The following is a 6,270-nucleotide window of genomic DNA, read 5'->3' on the forward strand; positions in this document are numbered from 1 at the left end:
TTGACTAAGATGCCTAGGATATACTGACATTTGGAAATCTACAGTATGGAATTTATAATTCCAAGCCAAAAGATTAAAAAAAGTGAATTCAAAAAACTCGAAATTTGCTAGAAGGGCATACGTATATATTTGTTACTTATTTTACATGAAAAAATGCTTAGTAAAACAAGAATAACATTATTCGTAATACATGGGCCAAATATACCTTAACCTAAACCCCAATGTCTTGTTTTATGGTGAAATATCAGTACTATATCTATGACAGTCAGGAACACAAAAGGTCTCAGATTGGTGTTACTGAACAGAGGCAAACACAACATCTCTCTGGAGAAACAATCTCTCAATCCATGGCAGGGTTAGCTGAGGTGAAACATTAAATATGAACTCACAATCTGAAATTACACAACACACCTGAAATAATCACATATGGGCAAGAGTCAGGAGAACACAAAAAGATTGGACATTCTTCTCCAGATCTTCAGATAATAAAAATCATAAGAAATTACAGAAACTAAGAAAGTAGATATATAAAACACTAATAAACTATTTATAAATACTATAAAGAAAAGGGAAAAAGTGGGAGGAGTGAAGCAATGGCCTGCCCCTCCTCACCTGTGGGTATATCTCGTCAGGTGGGATGAGAGATAGAAAAGAAATAAGACACAGAGACAAAGTATAGAAAAAGAACAGTGGGCTCAGAAGACAGGTGCTCAGCATACAGAGGACCTGCACCGGCACCAGTCTCTGAGTTCCCTCAGTATTTATTGATTACTGTTTTCACTATCTCAGCAAGAGGAATGCGGTAGGAGAGCAGGGTGATAGTGGGGAGAAGATCAGCAAGAAAACATGTGAGGAAAGGAATCTGTGTCACAAATAAGTTCAAGGGAAGGCACTATGCCTGGATGTGCACGTAGGCCAGATTTATGCTTCTCTCTACCCAAACATCTCAGTGGAGTAAAGAATAACAAAGCAGCATTGCTGCCAACATGTCTCGCCTCCTGCCACAGGGCGGTTTTTCTCCTGTCTCACAATTGAACAAATGTACAATTGGGTTTTATACCGAGACATTCCATTCCCAGGGGTAGGCAGGAGATAGAAGCCTTCCTCTTGTCTCAATTGCAAGAGGCCTTCCTCTTTTACTAATCCTCCTCAGCACAGACTATTCATGGTTGTTGGGCTTGGGGACGGTCAGGTCTTTCCCATCCCATGAGGCCGTATTTCAGACTGTCACATGGGGAGAAACCTTGGACAATACCCGGCTTTCCAGGCAGAGGTCCCTGCGGCTTTCTGCAGTGCATTGTGCATTTATCGAGAATGGAGAACAGTGATGACTTTTACCAAGCACACTGCCTGTAAACATTTTGTTAACAAGGCACATCCTGCACAGCCCTAGATCCCTTAAACTTTGATTCCATACTTGTGAGCTCAAGGTTGGGGCAAAGTTACAGATTAACAGCATCTCAGGGCAAAGCAATTGTTCAGGGTACAGGTCAAAATGGAGTTCCTTATGTCTTCCTTTTCTACATAGACACAATAACAGTCTGATCTTTCTTTTCCCTACAAGGAGACAAATAAAACCTAAAAAAAGAAGTCATTGAAAATAAAACTCAATACAAGTGAGTTTAATACCAAATTAGACACTACTTACTTCTTGAACTGTATACAGGTAATGGCTTAAACAAATAGATTTTTATTTTTCCCAATTTATAGGCAGTTCAGAACGGGTATACCAGTTCAATAAAGTCTGAGGGACCCAAGTTTTTTTTATTTTTCTACTCGACCCCATGGTAGAGTATATTATTGTTCGCAGATACTTGCTGCCTTCCTCATACTTCTTGGCTGCATTAATGTCTATCTAGATCATGTGACTTACTTTGATCAATTCAATTTAATTACAAATAACATGTTTCCAGCCATAAGTTTTTACACATATTCTCTCTTTTCTGTGCCATGAGACTGGCTGCAATGTTTCAAATGGAAGCTGTCCATAAGCCTGGTCTCAACAGGAAGATGATGTGGATCACAGCTGCTGCTAGTCTGTGCTAGACATGTATCTTGAAGCAGGAAATAAAATTACATTGTATGCCACTAATTAAGGCTTCATCTCTTACCACAGCATACCTTCTCCTTTTCTAACCAATACAGAAATTAGTGCAAGGCATAGCATAGGGTGTTGCCATAAATTAAAAACAAAATAAGACAAAGCACCGCCTTTTTTGGGGCATTAGCTTCAGGGATGGGATAGGAGCAGAAAAGAAGCTGTTATTAGAGTTTAGAAGGGCAGTAGTACTTAATTTGCACAGGTGAAACATTTAGAAAACTTTAGAAACTAATTTATGGGCAATTTCCCTATTGAGCTTACTATTTTTGGTGAAATTCTTGGCATAATTAATATAAGTTGTGTGATTTACTATTGACTATATTTAACAAAGTATAATAAGACAAGACATAATCTCACAAAGAAATTAGCTGATTTGAAAATCAGAATGAAGGAAATTGAGAGAAACTAAAATCTCTAGACTTACTGAGTTGAAAGACACTATTTCTCAACTCCCAACAGTTAAAGATAAAACTGACAAATGATTTAAGTAAGAAAGTCCTTTTAAAGCTTGGCCTTGTGCAAGCATCAAACCAAGGTGGTAACCATTCATAAAAATAACGAAGCAAAGGTGATGGCTTTTCTATTGAAGCCTAGTAGGCTCAAAGTAACCCATGTCAGAGAGAGAGAGAGAGGGAGAGAGAGAGAAAGAGTGAGAGAGAGAGAGAGAGAGAGAGAGAGAAAGGAGGGAGGGAGAAGCCCTTATATAGGAAACTGGTTATGATTTTGAGTGACATAATACCGCAGGACTACCAACCTGGATAAAGGAGGCTGTGACTCATCAAGGGTTATGTCACTTGTGTGTGTGGGGGGTGTTCTCTTTAAAAAAAATTTTTTTTGTCAGCAATGGGCTAAGCATTCTGCCCAGTCTGCAAGGACTATTCAAATATGGTCAAAGGAGATACTGGAAAAGGAAGGACTGACCAGAGCGTGGAGCCAAGACCTGTGAAAAATAATATCCTGGGGGAATTACTCATGGTGTGCAGAGCCACAGATTTTTTTGGCGACTATCTCATGTGGGGAGATAGGAGGAAAACTGAAATAGCTACCCACATGATCTCAGATTTCTTTGAACTACAAACTACTGTGCAATTCTGTCTGCAATTATGTTTTCTGTGTCCTAGCATGACACATTGGGTGTGCATGGGTGTGTAGGCACACACCTTGTCTCATTAGTTCATGAGTTTCTGGAGCAAGACAAGTCATATTCAACCTGATGAGAGAATATCATAAAATTGTCAACATCAGCCCTGAAGCTATAATTAAGTGAGACTTTGAATTGACTTTTCATAGGAAGGGAGTAAGTACATTTTGTGTGAGGAAAGGATAGTTAACTAACCAACTAATTTTGAACTGAAGCTTGAACAGTGATAGCTTATATTACTGTTCAAAAATTTTCCCTGGTCCTCCCCTGGAAAAATTATATTTCTCTATCTTGGTTCTGTTGGGCTTGGCCATCTGACTTGCTTTGCCCCATTAAATTTGAGTGGAAGTGACACCTAGGCAAAACCTGTAAGAGCGAACACTTGGCTCGCCATAATTTCTCTTTTACTTCTGCCATGAGACCATCCGTGTTCCAAATAAAGCCTGATTTGTCAAACTGGGCCCTGAAGTGAGGAAAACATGGTGAGAAGCCATAGCCAAGACACAATGGTCATGAATTGTGAACAGCACATAAAACTTCGTTATTAGAGGCAACTGAGATTTTTGGGTCATTTGTTATCCCAGTGTAACTTAGCTTATCCTGACTGATACAGCCATCATCAGTTTATTGGCTTTCATCTTGCTCTTGACTCATGAGCCATCAGGTACTTGCCACACCTGGAGACCTGACATCCACTGTTAAGGCAGAAGGAAAAAGAAAAAAGAAAAAGAGATGAGACACAGGCCTACTTCTTTTTATGCATCAATGGCCAGAAATGTGTAGGTCCCATTTGTTTCAACGAAGCCACAGAAATGAAGTTTTTGTTTCTATATTCCTTATAGTAGATATAAGCTAGGGCACAGAAACTTGGAAATGTAGTTTGGCTTAGCCAATTAATAGTGCCCGCCACAGAAACTCACCTACTGCTTCTTCTCCCCATAGAGTATGTGCTGTATATTTGCTATAATACAATCATGCGATGCTTAACCATGGGTATACATTCTGAGAAATGTGCTGTGCAGCAGTTTTGTTGTTGTGTGGATACCATAGAGCGCACTTACACAAACTTAGATGGTAGAGCTTGCTCTACACCTAGGTTACACGGTCTAGCCTATTGCTCCTGGGCTACAAGCCTGTACCACATGTTACTGTACTGAATATTGTAGGCAATTGAAACAGTGATATTTGAGAATCTGAACATATCTAAACATAGAAAAGGTATAGTAAAAAGATAAAAAATGGTATGTCTAGGACACTTTTCATAAATGGGGCTTGTGGGACTGGAAGTTACTCTGGGTGAGGCAGTGAGTGAATGTGAAGGCCGAGGACATGCCTGTACACTGCTGTAGACTTTGTAAACACTGTGTACTTAAGCTACACTAAATTTATAAAAAAATTTATTTCTTCGATAATAAATTCTAGCTTACTATTTCATTTTGACTTTATAAACTTTTAAATGCTTTTGAACTTTTTGACTCTTGTAATAACAGCTTAAAACACAAACATATTGTACTGCTGTACAAAAATATTTTCTTTATACCCTTATTCTATAAGCTTTGATCTATTTTTAATTTTTAAAAATTAAAAAATATTTCTTGAAACTAAGACACAAATACGCAAGTTACCCTAGACTGACACAAAATCAAGACCATATTAGAGGCTTCTTGGAAAATCTATTTTCAAGTGTTTTATTTTTCTAACAACATTAGTAAAACATTTGCAATCATCTTGGGGAGTTGGGCATCACTGACAGGAGGAACTGCAAGTGCAGAGGCCTTGAACTTCATGGAGAAGGCAGAACTGGATGGAATTTAGTGAGGGAAGAATAGCAGGGCAGAGGTCAGTAAGGTTGGTGTGTCCGAGGTGATGTAAGGCATTGGAGCACCTTCAGGAAGGTCAATTTGCTCTCTTTTGTCCTAGATTCTCTGGGAAGGCTTTGGAAGTCTTTTATACCAGTAAGTAACATGAGCATATGTATATTTCCAACATTCTGCCTGCTATGCGGGATGGATTAAAAGAGAGAGAATGGAAACAGTGGGGCCAGGTAAGTAATCATTTTATTTACCTTGGTGATAGATGATTGTGACAGGAATGGAGGAAATAAAAAATAATGGAAAGAGATGAAGGTGGAACTGATAGAACATACTGTTGGAATGAATGTTGATGGAAAGTATAGAATGAAGGCTGACTTTTTTTTGGCAAGATTAACAGGGAAATGGTGATGCCATTAACCAAGATGAGGAATCCTGGGCCAGGAGTAGGGTTGGAGGGAGATTCAGCTCTGCTTGCCATCATAAGACTGTGATACCTAATGGGTACTCAATGAGAGATGGATGAAGTTGAAGTCGAAGCCCAGAGAAGAGGTCAGAATCGGGTGTGAAAAGAAAGGGGACTGGCTGGGATCTCCTTGGGAGTGAGTTTAGATAGGGAGGAAATTCAAGGACAGAGTCTTGGGCACATCAACAGTAGAAACCAGAGAAAAGGTAAGGATTCAGCAAAACTTATTGAGAAGGAACAACCAATGAGACATGAGGAAAATCAGAGCTGATGGAATCAAATGAAACAAGGCATCAAGAAGGAACAAGTGATGGAATCTGTCAAGCACTGACAGATGAGGCCTGGGATGTGACTGCTGGATTTGCTGGCAGAGAGGCTGGTGATGGCTTTGCTAAGGGCTGTCTTGTTGCTGATGGATTCATGAGAAAACTAGAGGTGGGGACACAGAATGCAAATATGTATGAGTCTTCTGAAATGTTTTGCCATAAAAGGGAGGAGAATCACAGAGTTAATTTTCACAGAAAACTCATTGGCCTTTGTACAAAAAGTTACAATCAAAAAACCACAAAAATCACTCAGGTCGACCAAAATGTATTAAGTCTCTCCTCTTTGGAAAACTCAGTTCTATTAAATAGGAGCATGGTGGAAAAGGGACTCAAAGGGAACAAATATACCCCATCTCCATGAAGATTATAATAACTCTGAGAGACCCCAGAAGGGAACACTGCTGTCAGTGAGGCATGTGGGGTGT

This window comes from Rhinopithecus roxellana, chromosome 4, assembly GCF_007565055.1.
Source record: "Rhinopithecus roxellana isolate Shanxi Qingling chromosome 4, ASM756505v1, whole genome shotgun sequence".
In the NCBI taxonomy this organism is placed as follows: domain Eukaryota; kingdom Metazoa; phylum Chordata; class Mammalia; order Primates; family Cercopithecidae; genus Rhinopithecus; species Rhinopithecus roxellana.